Source organism: Lissotriton helveticus, chromosome 12 (assembly GCF_964261635.1).
Source record: "Lissotriton helveticus chromosome 12, aLisHel1.1, whole genome shotgun sequence".
Classification (NCBI taxonomy): Eukaryota; Metazoa; Chordata; class Amphibia; order Caudata; family Salamandridae; genus Lissotriton; species Lissotriton helveticus.
Window position 1 is genome coordinate 291,971,981 of NC_136073.1, and position 17,394 is coordinate 291,989,374.

Sequence of the window (17,394 nt, forward strand, 5' to 3'; positions counted from 1 at the left end):
TACGGCCGCTCTCATGGCCACAGCCATACTATCCAAGATTGACTTGATTCACTGAATATCGAGCAGTAGTTATTAGTTTACCAAAGGATGATCTTCAGGGATGGAATATTTAGAAACCACAGATCTCCTTGTTAATCCCAACCTCCCCTTGCCACTTCGATGTGCCCACGTTGGTATCAATATTGCTTTGTTTTCTCAACACGTCCTTCTACACATATTTCGACCCATTCACTATGTTAAAGTATATTTGTAGCAGAACTGGGAAGCACAGGTACTCTCCTTTTCAAATTACTCAGTACCGGACCATTTAAAGGACTGCTAAAGCCACAACAATTTGCTAGTTTGAGTGAGAGCATGTGTGCATTGTCAATTTAAATAAATGTGGAAAAATACTAGCTGTAGCGTTGTCTTTTGCTTGTGGCAAAAATAAATGTGGATAAATACAGAAGAAATGCCCAAAAAATAAATATGGATAGTACAGATGCCAGCAAACGGGTGATAGACGGGACACGAGCAGCGGTGTAACTCGTAGTCCTTTGCCCATGTTTACATCTATAGCACGCTCAAATCACCTCGTTAAAATAACGGAATGCGAATTAAACAAATTCATGTATATATCTCATGCATTCAAAGTCAGCTTCATGCAGTGCTGCACTATAGCATTAAGTGGCATCATATGTATTTATATTCTGCACACTACAAAATAGCCTGTAGTCTGTTGTCAATTACCATGTTTGTTCATTTATTTATGCACTCTCATGTTGCCGTACTTCTCGTGTGATCAAGACAGCAATTGTCAAAACGTGTAATGAGCAATAAAGAGCTTCCTGCTTAGCATCCAAGACTTTGAGAGTGAGTTTATTTGGAAAACTTTTGTATGTGTATATATATATATATATATATATATGTATATAATCCGGGCAATCACCAATCATGACCCAATTTAGTCGCCAGGCACTTTCGTGAGGTGCATAACAACAACCTAAAAGACCTCGCCTATTATGTAATAGATGCCATCCCCAAAACTAAAAAGGGTGGTGACAGGGAAAATGCCTTACGGAAACTGGAGACTCGATATATCCTTAATTTCAATAGCAAGACTCCGGGGGGGTTCAAACAATACAGAAGATTTACACACTTGTCTGTAATCATATACCGGAAACTTCTGTTTTCTATGACCTGTTTAGACTTGACCTGCAAATCCTTCGCCAATAGTATCTTCTCTTTTTTCTGAAACTAATAGAAAACTCCCCTTGTCTTAAAACTACAAAATTAAAAATGAAATGAAATAATATGTTTTCCAAGGTAAAAGCGCGAGTCTTCTCTCCAACCAATGATCATTTTGTTTTTTTAAAAGAACATTTTTCACCTTATGCACTTTTTTGCACATTTAATTTTTGTTTTAAATACAAGCACTTTACATTACATTTATTACGGCTTTAAATGATACGTTTGCATTTATGCAATGATTGAGAACATATGTACTTTGTTTACATTAAATCAACTATGAAATGACAGGCTTGGTGGGACTTAGAATTAGAAGGAAAAGGGATAAAAAATATACGACTTCATGGTCCACTTTTTTCTAATCGTATCTTGGATTTTATTTTAAACATATATTTATATATTATACTAGTAAATCCAATAATGTATGCGTTTATATGTGTATATATATAAATATTTTTTATACTTGGGAAATATTTTTGTATATATGTATATTTATATTTATATTTTTGTACATGGAAAGATTAGAAAGTGTATATAGATCCATTTGTACATTCTTGTATTTTTCATAATTGTGTTAAAAATTTGAATGAAATAATAGAAAATTGTTTTCTTTTATGTATACCCATTTTTACTATTAAGAGGGTTGTTTCCACATTTTTTAAAATATATTTAACATTTTATATTAGATTAGGAAGTAAAACAAGACAGTTTTTTATAGCAGTCTGTATCACATATTGCCGTTAAAATCAAGTATTTTCTTTATGGTTTCACCGCACTAGCATTCACGTGTTTAGGTGCAGTTATTTAACTGGTCTAACAATAGTTTGGCATTGTCATGTGATCAAGCCACCGTGGGTGGTGAAACACGTAATGGCCCGCTAAATAAACATACCATCTAGCACTAAGATACGGGTCCGTGTCTGCTTGCTCAAGGGAACTTCGGAGGCAGCTTTGGAGCAGTGTTTTCGGATATATATATATATATATATATATGCACGCTCCATTTCCACTTCCCAAACGGAGCACTCATCGGCGAGTGCGATGTGCAGTAGTGGAATACCACTAACTATAACGCTCCAATCTTGCACAATATCACAAAATAAATCGCACTCACAGGGGGACGCGTTGTAAACTTCATTTAATGCGATGTGAACAGACGTGTTTCGGCGTCAAGCCTTCCTCGGTGTTCATGACACCAGGAAAATGGCACATTGATAACGTTTTTCATTTCAGCCATAGCAATCAAAACAAAGAAGGGACACAGACACCTTAGCGCAACCTGAGCGCCATCTTAGAATGTAGTGCCTAGTTCATAATTAGTATCCACAATATTCATTAACATCCTTATCGTCATCTTGAAATGTCACATCAAAATATCCTAAGGTGTAAAACTCTCTTGCCGTGTATCGGCTCTTGTCCTTACTTGTGACTCAAGTAGGGAATGACATACCACCCCGAAAAACATCGTAATATCTTCTTTTGCGTGTCAGTTCTGTTAACCAAATACACAACCAAGTCTCATAGGGTGGTATCAAAATTACACAATGCAGTAAAACCCGAAGCCCGCATTAGTGGTAATTAGCCCCCGGGGGGCCAAGTCCCGGGGGCAATGTGATTCATTATAATGGGGGGCCCAGAGCGGCCCCCCAGCCCCGGGGACCGCCACCCCCGAGGCTTAAACATTATGTATGGGGGGGCTCACAGCCCCCCGCAGCCCCAGGGACCACCACCCCCTGGGGCTTTTTATTTTATTTTATTTTTTGTATTTTTGTATTTTTTTTTCACATCCCACACATAATCACTGGTTGGGGCCACTGAGCTAATTCGATATTTATAAAATTCATGAGCTCAGAATCGTCCAAATTCGGACCATATATAGTACACATTGTAAATCTATTCTCATTAATCGTAAATTCTCCAATTACCCACCTCCCCCATTTATCTTCCAAAGTCTTTAAACAAGCTCCTAAGCCCTGTTTCATGAGAATAGCTACCCCTCTCTTGATCCCTGTTTGTTTTGAGCATACAACTAACCCTAACCCTAGGTTTTTCAAGCAGCCCCTCTTTTCCCAAGCAATATGCGTTTCTTGTAAGCATAATATATCAATTTGTGATAGTTGAATTATTTTAGCCAGTACGTCTCTTTTCATAGAGTCATTGAGCCCACTAATTGTAAGCGTGCATAATCTTAGTTTCCTATCCATTTTTAAAACCCCCCCCAAAAAAACAATGTTTGTATAGCAATTAATTATACGATATAACTTCAAAAAAACCGAATCCAAATCTCCTGCAAAATATGGCTGCTGCTGACTTATCACCCCCACCACCAACACCAACACCCCTCACCATCACCCCTCCCTTCCTCCTACCCCCTCCCCCTTCTCCTCCCAGTCCACCCAACCTTCCATATGAGGCACAAGGACTATTAGTCCCTGAGAATATGGATTGCCGCCCACCCCCCCCCCTTTGCTAGGTTGGGAAAGAGAATATCATTTTCATTACACTTTAACTTGAACTCCTCTTAAGCTGGGTGTTCGCACACAGAACACACTTGAATTGCCGGCTAATGACATCATAAAGACATCATAAAGACAACAAATATTGTTTAGCCTCAATCTCAGAAAAAAACCGAGTTTGTCCTTTTACAATGATCTTCAACTTACCCGGGTTCTGTAGATAAACCACCGCTCCCTTTTCTTGAAACCCTGGAATAAGCTGGCGTAAATGCCAACGTTTAGATACAGTAGCCTGACAAAAATCAGGCAGAACAAAAAAATTACAGCCTTTTGCCTGTCTTTTTTTTGTCGGGCCTAGCTAGCCCGAAAACGGCTTCTCTTGCTAAAAAATTGCTAAACCGAACAAGGATGGCTCTTGGGCGGTTATCCTCTCTTTGCACTCCTCTTTTAATGGTAAACGGGAACAGGTGCGCCCTCTGTATCTCAGTTGTCCAGTCCCAAAGAGTCAGTTCTTGAAATGCCTCTGAAAAAAGTTCGCAAACAAATTTACAGACATCAGACTATTCTTTTCTCTCTGGATACCCTAAAATTCGTAGATTATTCCTACGTGCTTGATTCTCCAACTCTGAGAGCTTAAAACTAATATCATCTTGTTGGGCTTTTATAGAAGTAATTTCTAGCTTCTGAGCGGCCAAATCATCTTCCAATGTCGATATTCTTGTTTCTGCTTCAGTCATTCTGAGCGAGGTATCTTAGCATATTTTAATAACTCGGCGTACTGCATTCTGTACCTTACGACACGTCGCCTATGTACGAGTATTTTCTAGTTTTATTTCCGCTCCGTGTTCCATCATAGTCTGATAAATCATAGACAGTGTTACTTCTTGCTGTGGGTTCTGCTCATCTGGCCTCAAAACTTCGTCTGACCCAAGAACCTCCTCCGACGGAGCACCCGGTGTATTAAGTTCTAGGGAGGGATGGCCCATATCCAAAGGTTCATTCTTAGAGTTAGCGTTCTGGGACTTTCTGGCTCTATATTCCTTGACTGTGGTTATAATTGTTCTTGGAGAAGTCTTGCTTACTCTTAACTCATCATCCACACTGCTGCAATCCTCATTGGTAATCAGCCCTATCTTTGTTTATACTTTCATCCGACGAGGGATCTGATATTGAGTAAAAATTGTCAACAATATCCTGAGAGCCTGTCAGGTCCTGTGAGGAAGCACCCTCATTTAGCACCAGTTAGTCTATCTCAGAAACAAGATTATCCAAACTACCAGTAATTCCTTCCACCGAAGAACTCCCAGGGACTCCAGCTCCCATACTGCCCCCCCCTGGGATTATTTCATCACTAACTGCTGCTTCTCTATCTTTTCCTGAATCAGTAGCTAGTAAATTTGTTGCAACACTTAATGAATCTCCTGATACAACGTCTCGAGGGGGATGAGCCCCCAAAACAGGGGAGGAAATCAGGCATGTTTCTTTATTTGCGATGCTAAGAGTGCTGTGGTGTCAGTACTCAGTGACTGTGAATGTGCATTCTTAGATAGTTGCTTTTCAAATAATGCTGGCAAAGTTTGTACAGAGCGCATGCCCCCTTTCTTTTGATTTATGAGTGAGGGAGTCTGTACCACTGTCTTCCCGCCTTCTCCCATCTCACCCATCTCTCCTGCTTCTCCGTCATTACTGTTTTCCATACCTTCAATCGGAGCAGGCTGAGCTTTCGTTTTCCCGCATCTAGTGGTCGGTTTCAGAGGCATTCTACTCCGCACTCCTCCATTCCCACAAACCACTCGCAAGTGTAGTCCCGGAAGAAAGCCAGGGACCGCCAGGCCTGCGCTCTAAGCGAAGGGAGAATCAGAAACATGCAAACCATCCGACGCTCTGCAAGGGGGCAGCAATATAACAACGTTCACCAGGGAACTCCTCTCAGCAAGCCGGTAAGTTGGGCTCCAACGCTGATTTAGGACACCCCAAAAAATATTGATTTTTTCCGCCCTCCTCCGAGTCTCGTAAAACCTCCGACTGGTATCTCAATGACACTGGTTGCGGGGAAACAGCTTGAACACGCCACTTCACATTCTTCTCCTTTCCTAAGCAGGAGCGGGGAACTAGCTGCTCACACAGCCTTCCCTGCGGCCGCCATCTTGCCTCCCAACAGTGTACCTATCTGGAATCTTTTTTTTTTTAATAAAAAAAAACCTGTGTGGGGGGCTCAAGCTCCCCCCCATTCCCCAGGGACCGCCACCTCCCCGGGGCACTAACATTTTAAAGTGACACACACCCTCAGCCCTGGGGGCCACCACCCCAGGGCTTTTAAATGTTTGGAGTGGGGCCGCACGCCCACCCTCCTACAGCCTTGTGGTGGCCCTGGGGACCGCCACCCCCCAGGGCCGGCTCCTGCAGTGTCCCAGGGTGCCTACCCCCGGGACACTGTAGTATGCTATGGTAGAGCGGGAACCTCCTGGCCCCCGCCCTACCATAGCAAACTGCTTTGGTTTTTGGAAGAGAGAGCAGGAAACCTGCTCTTTCTTCCAAAAACCAATGCCTATTGCTTTTCTACATGGGGAGCAGCATGTTAGCTGCTCCCCATGTAGAAAAGCAATGCTGGCTCCCGCGGACGCGGGGAGCCAGCAGGGACCGTGGGGGGATTGGGGACCCCCCCACTGTCCCAAACGGAGTGGACCAGCCCCGGGGGATGGGGTCCCCAGGGCTACAAGTGGTATGGGAGAGGGCCACGCTGCCCCTCCCCCCCCCAAAAAATATATATATATAAAAAAAGGAGGCAGGTCGGCCGCGGGGTTGGGGTCCCCGGGGTCAGAAGTGGCCAGGGAGAGTGGCCACATGGCCCCCCTCCCCAAAAAATTTTTTTTAAAAAACGAGGCAGAGCCTCGGGGATGGGGTCTCCGGGGCTAAAAGAAGCCTCAGGAGGGGAGCCACTCAGCCCCCCTCCCATATTTTTATTAAAAAAAAGGAAATATTAGGGGGTAAGCCCTGGGGGATGGGGTCCCCATCGCAAAAAAAAAAAAAGAAAAAGAAGGGTGGCTACACAGCCCCCCTTCTTAAAAAAAACCAAAAAAACACTGGTATCGCCTCTTCATGCAGCACTCTGCAAATGCGCCCCCTGGTGCGTTTGCAGAGGGCTAACAAATTCCCCTTGATTACTGGGGGTATCTGGGGGCCAACTAGCCCACCAGGAACCTCCAGTATGCGCCAGGAGGCTGCGTTGCAGAGTGGTGTTCTGAGGCCACAGGATTGAGGAGGAATTCATTCTCTAACTTAAAACGCGCCACTGGGCGTGTTTGCAGACATGTCACCTCAGGCCATGCCCCCTTCCTCAGGCCAAGCCCTGTGGTGCGTTTTAAGTTGGGGAATTAATTCTCTTCCAATACTGAGGGTCCCGGAGGGCCAAATAGCCCAACAGGTATCTCCAGTATGCACCAGCGAGCTGCGTTGCAGACAGGTGTTCAGAGGCCACGCCCCTTTTTACATCTCTCTGCAACGCAGCTCTGTGGTGCTTACTGGAGGTATCACGTATCATCAATTGGTGGAGGGAGAGAGAGTAGAGATCCTTTCAATCTCCTTTCAATAATTATAAATCAATGTGGAAAGGATCACTGGTCCTGCATAACCAAGGTCTGCAGGTGGATCGGTAGGTGTCTCCCAAATAAAAGACCCTCATACACATGTTTTTTCAGAGTTGTGTAGCGGTATATGATGTGTCCCCGCTTCTTGTAACACGTGTCCGTGCGTAATCCTTGGGTCAGTTTTTGTTTGCACCCTCCGCCAGGAGGTTGTACCATTGGTTAAAACAGTAGTGATGGTGAATAAGTGAAATAGTGCTATAGAGGTGTTCTAAAATACCCGGACAGCCAGAGGTTCAACTTTAATATTTCTGGATTCGGGTAGAAGGTAAAGGCGTGTCGCTATGGAATTATTTAGGAATTCTAGCGCACTAATCTTGTGAGGTTAAAAGTGGACCACTTTTAACCTCACAAGATTAGTGTGCTACAAAATCTGATTTACTCACCTGTTATCATGAGAGACCTCAGTGCTGCATCGTTGGGCCCACTACTGACCCTGAAAAGTAATTCTAACCATACTTACCAGTAACTTGAATTACCTTCCATAGGCTAACATTGACTGGTTTCACTTGGAAATTCTTCTAAGTGTGGAGTTTTGGAACTTTAAACAATTCCTCTAAAATCAGCCAAACTACGAATTCCGATTTACTCAACTGTTATCAGGAGAGACCTCAGTGCCGCATCTTTCAGCCCACAACTGATTCTGCAAAGTAGTTCTAACTGCACTTACAGTAACTTGAATTTCCTTCCATAGGCTAACATTGGCTGGTTTCTCTTGGAAATTCTTCTAAGTGTGGAGTTTTGGAACTTTAAAAAAATTCCTATAAAATCAGCCGAACTACGAATTCCGATTTATTCACCTGTTATCAGGAGAGACCTCAGTGCTGCATCTTTTAGCCCAGCACTGACCCCGAAAAGTAATTCTAACCATACTTATCAGTAACTTGTATTTCCTTCTATTGGAATCCATTCTCTGGTTTTCACCAGAAAAGTTTCTAAGTGTCTATTTTCACAAACTAAAAATACTCCTTTAAAATCGCTTGTATGACTTAAACGCATTCTTTCAACTGTTTACAGGAGATGCACCAGTGCTGGATCCATGATCCACCACGGAGTAAGAAAAAGTAATGATAACACTACTTACCTGCTAAGTGAATTTCCTTCCATAAGGTAACATTGAGTGGTTTTACTTGGAAATTCTTCTAATTGTGGAGTTTTGGAAATTTTAAATATTCTTATAAAATCAGCAGAACTACGAATTCCGATTTACTCATCTGTTATCAGGCGAGACCTCAGTGCTGCATCTTTGAGCCTACTACTGATCCTGAAAAGTAATTCTAACCATACTTACCAGTTACTTGAATTTCCTTCCATAGGTTAACATTGACTGGTTTCACTTGGAAATTCTTCTAAGTGTGGAGTTTTGGAACTTTAAAAAATAGTTCTAAAATCAGCCGAACTACGAATTCTGATTTACCCACCTGTTATCAGGAGAGACTTCAGTGCTGCATCTTTCAGCCCACTACTGATCCTTAAAAGTAATTCTAACTGTTCTTACAGTAACTTGAATTTCCTTCCATAGGCTAACATTGGCTGGTTTCACTTGGAAATTCTTCTAAGTTTGGAGTTTTGGAACCTTGTTATTGTTAACATTTACTTATAAAGCGCACGGTCACCCCAGGGTTTAATGGCGCTACTCCTGCTTAAGTTGTTACATCAGACCCAATTAGTAGGCTAGTCCAAACAGCCAAGTCTTAAGTGCCTTTCGAATGCCAAGAAGGTTGTCACAGCTTCTCATTGTTACCGGAAGAGAATTCCAGAAGGTAGGTGCCAAATAAGAGAATCTGCAACCTCCAACCCGTTTGAGTTTTATAATTGGAACAGATAGAAGATGCAGATAAGATGAGCGCAGATTGCGTCGGGAGACATGTTTATTTATCATGGCCATGATAAATTTAGGACTGTTGCCTTGGAGTGCCTTGAAGGCAAGGCACCCAGTCTTAAATGCCACACGTTGCTCCACGGGAAGCCAGTGGAGCTTGAGCAACAGGGACCTGGCAGAGTGCCATTTTGGCTGTTTATATATTAGTCTGGCTGCCTGGTTCTGAACCATTTGTAGCCGTTTCAATAAATACTGAGGCAAGCCGATGTAAAGGGAGTTTGCAAAATCCAGGCGTGAGAGAACCAATGCTATCACCACCTGGATCAGAGCTGAGTGAGTCAGCAGATGAGTAATTTTCCTGATTTTGCGAAGCAGATAAAGACCGGATGAGGTCACTGCGCCCACCTGTCCTTTCAGCGAGAGGTCTGCATTAATTACTACCCCTAGGCTTTTTACATACGAAGATTGAATTGGAGGGGGACCCAGTTCGCTAGGCCAAAAGTGTGGACCCCAGCAGTCCCTACTCCTCCCAGGCAGCACCAACTCTGTCTTGCTCGCGTTGAGTTTCAATTGGTTGTTGTCCATCCAGTGTTGAATATGGAGCATGGTGGTTTGAAATTCCATAGCAGCATTAGGACCATCTAGAGGGAAGATCAACTGAAGGTCATCTGCATAGTTAAAAATGGTGACCTTCCGATTCTTTAAGGAGTAGAGCAGAGGCCTCAGATAAAGATTAAACAATAATGGCGACAGGGACGAGCCCTGTGGTACACCGCAAGCAGTGGTCACTGTTGGGGCAGTAAGGGTGCCCAATCGCACTGCTTGCGTTCTGCCAGTTAAGAAAGATTTAAGCCAGTTGTGGGCAGGACCTTGGATGCCCGCCAGTTCCACACGGTTCAACAAGGTGTTATGGTCGACCGTGTCGAACGCTGCCGACAAATCCAAGAGCACCAAGGCCTGAGGGATTCCCCTGTCCGAATTAGCTCTTAGAGTATCCAGGACGGCCAAAACTACCGCCTCTGTTGAATGGGCAGGTCGGACGCCCGCTTGATTTGGCTCCAGATATTCCGTTTGTTCCACAAAGCTAGATAGACATCTGGCAACATGTGCCTCCAGGATTTTAGACAGACAGGGAAGAAGAGATATGGGGCGATAGTTAGAAGGGGTTAAAAGGATCTGTCCCAGATTTTTTCAGAAGGGGAACTATTGTAGCAGCCTTAAACACAGGCTGTACTACCCCCTGCGTTAAACCTAACCTTAAAATATTCCTATAAAATCAGCCGAATAACGAATTCCAATTTACTCACCTGTTATCAGGAGGGACCTCAGTGCTGCATCTTTCAGCCCACTACTGATCTGAAAAGTAATTCTAACCATACTTACAGTAACTTGAATTTCCTTCCATAGGCTAACATTGGCTGGTTCCACTTGGAAATTCTTCTAAGTGTGGAGTTTTGGAGCTTTAAAAAATTCCTCTAAAATCAGCCGAACTACGAATTCCGATGTATTCTCCTGTTATCAGGAGAGACCTCAGTGCTGCATCTTTCAGCCCAGTACTGATCCTGAAAAGTAATTTTAACCATACCTATCAGTAACTTGAATTTCCTTCCATAGGATATCATTGCCTGCTGTATAAAATATATATATACATTAAAAAAATATAAAACAAATATTACAATTTCGATATTTAAAAAAAAAAAAATTATGTAAAAAATATGTAATGTAATTTAAAATATAAAATATCTAAAAATAATTTGTTTAAAACAATGTAGTAAATCAGTATAAAAAAATATAACAATTAATACATTTAAAAAATATCATTTACAAAACCTTTGACATTCACTGAAAAAAAACATAGGTTTCAGCCACGTTATAGTTAGGAATTAGCATTTAAAAAACCCTAGAAATTCACTGAAAAAACCATAGGTTTCAGCCACATTATAGTTAGGAATTAGCATTTAAAAAACCTTTGAAATTCACTGAAAAACCCCCCACCGAACCATACAGACACTCATACTGTTACTCAAAAAACCAACTAATAACCCATATACACACTCGTGTAGCTACTTGCCAACCTATGCAGCTACCTATACAAAAAGTGAGACACTGATACAGATATTTACATATTTAAACATTACTCGCTAATAGATGTATCACTAAGATACACTTAATAAGTCAGTTACACAATCAATTTAACAAAAAAAATCCATTTAGGCACTAATTTACCCATTTATTCTTCTATCGACCTTTAGATATACATACATAAAAAATATTTATTTTTCAGAAAGACACACTTTCACTGGATAATGTCATCAGTGATATCATCAGTGATGTCATTTGAGATGTCATCAGTGATGTTATGAGTGATGTCACTGACCATGTCATGAGTGATGTAATATGTGACGTCATCAGCTGTGCATCGCGGGCGCGCGAGTTATAGTTAGCTGAACTAACTATAACGGGGGAATTTCAATGGTTTTGTATGAGTGAAATATCCAGCTAACTATAACATGTGTGAAACCTATGTTTTTTTCAGTGAATTTCTAAGCTTTTTTAAATGCTAATTCCTTACTATAGCGTGGCTGAAACCTATGTTTTTTTTAGTAAATATATATATAGATCTTTTTATCTGCTTGCAGTTGGTGAAACATCAGTATATTAATTGTCTATTTAAATTGTGGGCCATTGCAGAATTATCACTGAATGAAATGCACTATATTTCTCTATAATGTTATGATAATCTTTGCTTATGATCTTTATTACTTATGTATTTAAAGTTTGTAAATATGCAATGATGATGCACCCTGCAAGATGGCGCTCACCAGAATAATGCCGGTGAGCAGTCCTATCTCCACTTCCCCCATTGAATCACGTGCTGTGTCCCTTTAAAGAAAGCTTGCGTGTTTCACTAAAGTGAACACATTGATAAAGGGGTTTCCCGAAACGCGTCTGTGCGAAGCAAAGTAATAAAAGTGAATCCTGAAAAATCCACCTCGTGAGTGCTGTTTTCCTCCTTCCCGGCTGAGAGAGGGGGATTTTGGAGCGTAATATATATATCTATATATATATAGATATATATATATATATATATATATATATATACACACACACAGTTATAAACAATTCAAATTAAAAAGAAAATTACCAATGTACAAAATAGTGAAATCATGGAAGCCCAAAAATCATGCATTAAAAATAATGCAAACATTCAAAAAATAATGCTAAATCTAAAAAATAAAGAAATAATGGTATAAATTATATTTCACCAATATTATGAAAAGTGTTGGAATCTGACAAAAATAGATATGGTATTCCCACCCCAGTTTAGGCAACAGTAGTCAAAGTGTTGGACTTCGGAGGAGTTACATTTACTATTTAAACTCTGGGTCTACGCAACAGCAGGGAAAATGTTGGACATCAGCTGGATTAGATTTACTATTCCCACTACAGTCCAATCAACAGTAGGGAAAGTGTTGGACTTCAAGGGGGTTTGATTTACTATTTCTACTCCAGTCTAAGCAACAGTAGGAAAAATGTTGGACATCAGAGGGATTACATTGACTATTTCCACTCCTGTCTAAACAACTTTCTGGAAAGTTTTAGAATTTCGAGGGATTACATTTTCTATTCCGACTTCGGTCTAAGTAATAGTAGGGAATGTGTTGGTTTTAGATTTGCTATTTCCACTCCAGTTTAAACAACCAACATAATGCAAAGTGTTCGACGCCGGAGGAGTTACATTTACGTTTCCCGTTCCATTTTATACAACAGTAGGGAAAGTGTTGAACTTCGGAGGGTTACACTTACTATTCCCAAATCCAGTCAAAGCAAAAGTAAGGAAAGTGTTAGATTCCGGAGGGGTTAGATTTACTATTTTTCAACCAGTCTTAGCAGCAGTCGGGAAAGCGTTCGAATTTGAGATTACATTTACTATTCCCACTAGAGTCTAAACAACAGGATTCAAAGCATTGAACTGCGCAGGGATTCAATTTACTATTCCAAACAACAGAAGGGAAAGAGTTGAATATTTGAGGGGATACATTTACTAATCCCACTCAAGTCTAGGCAAGAATAGGAAAAGTGATGAGCTTCAGGGGGGTAAATTTACCATACCTACTCCTGTTTTAGCAACATCTGGGAAAGGGTTGAAATTTGGAGGCGTTACAGTTACTATTCCTAGTCATTCTAAGCAACAGTAGGGAATGTATTGGACTTTGGAAAGGTACATTTTACTATTCCTACTGCAGTCTAACCAACAGTAGGGATGTTGATCTTCAGAGAGGTTACATTTGGTGTTACTAGTCCAAAGAATGTTGGTCATTGAAGGCGATACATTTACTATTCCCACTTCAGTCTAGGCAACAGTAGGGAAAGTGTTTGTCTTCAAAAGCATTACGTGTATGAATAGTCCTATTAATTTTAACACTTAATATTAAATATTATTGAATTGCAATATGTAAAAATAACAAATTATTTGTTTTACAATAAGGAAATTGTAATAAATCAAAAAGAAAGGGAATCATAAAATTGCATATAATAATATCAACTTCCCTACCTAAAAAAATACACAATTATGAAAGCAATATTAATTTATTTAATTTCAAGTTACACATAAAAAGCAATCAAATGTAAGTAACAAATACCACTGTGCAAACAATATTTCTTAATTACGTATTATTAAATACATTAAAAATGTTTAACATAATTATCCATTTAAAATAATTATACATAATTCATTACTTTAATACATTACATATACATATCAATCATTAGAAAATAGTATGTCATTTTCTTCCTACTAACTCAGTTAAGAAACAATAACGCAGCACTGAGAAATATATGTGTAGTAAACATATGAAAAATGGATACATATAAAAATAAACAAGGCAGTATAATTAACCAATTACATTAAATTGCATTTACATTTATTAACTTCTCACCAATCCACTACAACCCCCCAGTAACCCACAACTGAAACATAACTTAAATAAATCAGTATTAGTCCATTAAAATAAGTAACACACAAATAAATAATCAAATAATGATTGCAAACTTATCAACCATAGTTTTAATTACTTAACCTCCTACCCTATACCCCTACAAACCCAATGGCCCACTACTAAAATAATACTTCCTATTAACAGTAAAATGCAAATTTTAATTTAAAATCCAAAATGTAACACTTAAATAATGTGCACAATTAATAATCAATTATGGAAATTAATTAACCATAAAAGCAAAGTAATATTAAAAAATATATATATTTTCAATTTAAATAACATCTCACCCTGTCCCCGAACAGATTAAAAAACAGCCACAAGACTATACATTACTAATGACAGTAAAGAAAAATACTAAATCACTTAAAATGACAAACTAAATTAAAAATAATGAATAACAATTATACCAACAGTACTTACACATAGAAATAATATATGAACTAAAACGCAATAAAATAATCCCAATTTTTTTTACAACTGTATTAATAAAAACAAGATTAAATCAATAATCCTGAAACTTATATAATTTATCGAAAAAACAATATTTTTGGCATCGATATTCTATATCACAATATTTTTGACTCACAGTATTTTTTTCTGATATTTCAGTTTCCTGATATTTTTAACAAGATATGCTTTTCAAAAGCAAACTAGAAATTTGTAATGTCTTGAGATGATTAGACAAACAGGGGTACATTTACAAGGGCATTTCATCACTGGAACATCACTTTTTCCTATGTTCCAGGTGCCCCTTCCTGACCATAAACAGTCATCTCTGCAATGCAGGCACCCTTGCACTATAGCGCAAAGGTGTCTGTGTTGGCGCTAGGCAGTTTTTTTGGCACCAGCGCAATATGCTGCATCCCTGCATTTTTTAAATGATGCAGAGCTGCTAAATTGTTGCGCCGCTTCCTCGTAAATATACCCCATAACGTTTGAACATAAGACTGTAGACATCTTGGTTATGAAGCATTTGTAAATATCAGTCCCCTACCTACATAGAGTTAAAATAAGCTTCCAGGTAGACTGGCTTGCACTCAGAAAATCACTTGTAAACAGAGAAGATATCAAAACAAGTAGCTTAGAAGCTAGACACAGGGATCTCCAAAGTCGGTCATGGAGGGACAGATCCATGGCAGATTTTTAAAATTACTACATTTATCTAAATGTGGATATGTTAAAAATCTGAGATATAGCTTACCCTCCAGGACCAACATTGGAGAACTCTGAGCTAGTGCATTTCCCTCATAGTATCTGGTTGCAGGTTCCTATTTTAAAAAAGGTTTTTGGTATCACTGCAGTTGATAAAAGATGATATCAATACACTCAGGCCTGAAGAACTGTAATTCCTTAACAGCAAGGTTTAAAAATGAAAGTTGAAAGTACTGAACATGCATTTAATTAATTGTGGTATGTGTATTGATGTGTATCGTCCTCTGACTTCCTCAAATCAGAAAACAGATTTTCTCATATGAGGAAAACCCTGCCATAAAGATTGAGGCTTTATGCCATTTCACATCACTCCCTAGATTTGGTAAATTACCATAATTGTTTGAAAAAAGGACTCATTTGCTCCCTTTTTATATGATTTAAGTTTGCTTCCTGCTAGTTTATTTAAAAAAAACTTGAATCAAAGCAAAACAAAATGGGTTGTCAACTAAATATATCAATCAGTCAATCAGGAGTTTGTATAGCATGGCAATCACTCGATCTATGACAGTGATCAATTATTATACATATTATAATTTCTATTTTATGCAATGTTCTGGTAGCTAGTCACTAGAATGAATAACTGGATTCAAATCCAGTAACTCACTACTATGATATAGCAACAGTTGTCACCCACTGTTGCTATGCCATAAGGAATTCCTGGCCGCTCTGTCTCGGGTCTCTGAGAACCTTTCAGAGCTCTTCTGGGATCACTCCTTCTGCAGCAATGAGGGAACGCAGAATGGCAAGGGTGTGTGGCAAGAGGCCATGTAGTTATTTTTAAATTTGAGGCAGTGACAAAAGACCATGTTATGCATGGAGCAGGGTTCTCCGGTTGTCCCCCTGCCAGTCTGTTTCCTTGACGCATGGATATGCTAATGGCTGGGACAGGGACATCAGGAGAGCCCTGATCCATTTCTCCAGCTTTGAGATTGTAGCAAACCTTTTTCTAATTGGTGACAAACAATTGGTAACTTTTGTGGACTACACACTACTGCCCTTCCCTCATTTGTGAGTTGTGATTAATTATATATGCTTGCCTTTTACACATTTAACCAGAGAGGGTGACTTGCGTCCTATTGAATCTCAAGGACACCTTATTGAGGGGGTTGATAATTGGCAAAAACATGTTGACTCTGCTAGTGGGCTCACCAGGACATAGTTTTGACTTACAATATTTTCCACTTTGCTCTAAACACTCACACCAAACTAATTTTAGAAATGCATAAGCCCATACCTACATACATACATATATATGTATATATATATTCACTGAAAAAACCATAGGTTATAGACCATATGTAGTTAGGAATTAGCATTTAAAAAACCTTATTTTACTCACACAAAACCATTGACATTCCATATATAGTTAGTTGCACTAACTATATATCGCGCACCCGCAATCCACTGCTGATGATGTCACATATTACATCATTCATGACATGGTCAGTGACATCACTGATGACATCACTGATGACATCTCAAATGACATCACTGATGACATCACTGATGACATCTCATTTGACATCATTCTTGTGCTAATACGATAAACCTCTTCAGACTCTAATATAACCTTAGATACACTCAGTGTATACAGACACTCACACACTGTCACTCATCCATGGAGTTACTCACACACCTAGTCAGTCATGCAAAGAAACAATCTCACCTCCATTTCCTCAACTATACAGTTATACACACCTTACTTATTCAAACATATACTAACACATATTTACTCTCTTATACAATCCCTGATACAAGTTCACAATGATCCATACAGTCACTCACACATTCAGTGGCTCTCATGCACAGTTATTTATATATGCCAACTCTCACATGTACTGTGTTTTACATATGTACTTACTATGACATGTAGCATTGAGATATCCATTCACTCATCAATACACTCATGCACACAGTCAACCGCCCATGTAGCTTTTTCCACATGCACTCTTGAACTCATACACCTAGTGAATCAACTGCTCACACATCTATGCACAGAGTCACACACCTCCCAGCCACCCCCACACAAACTC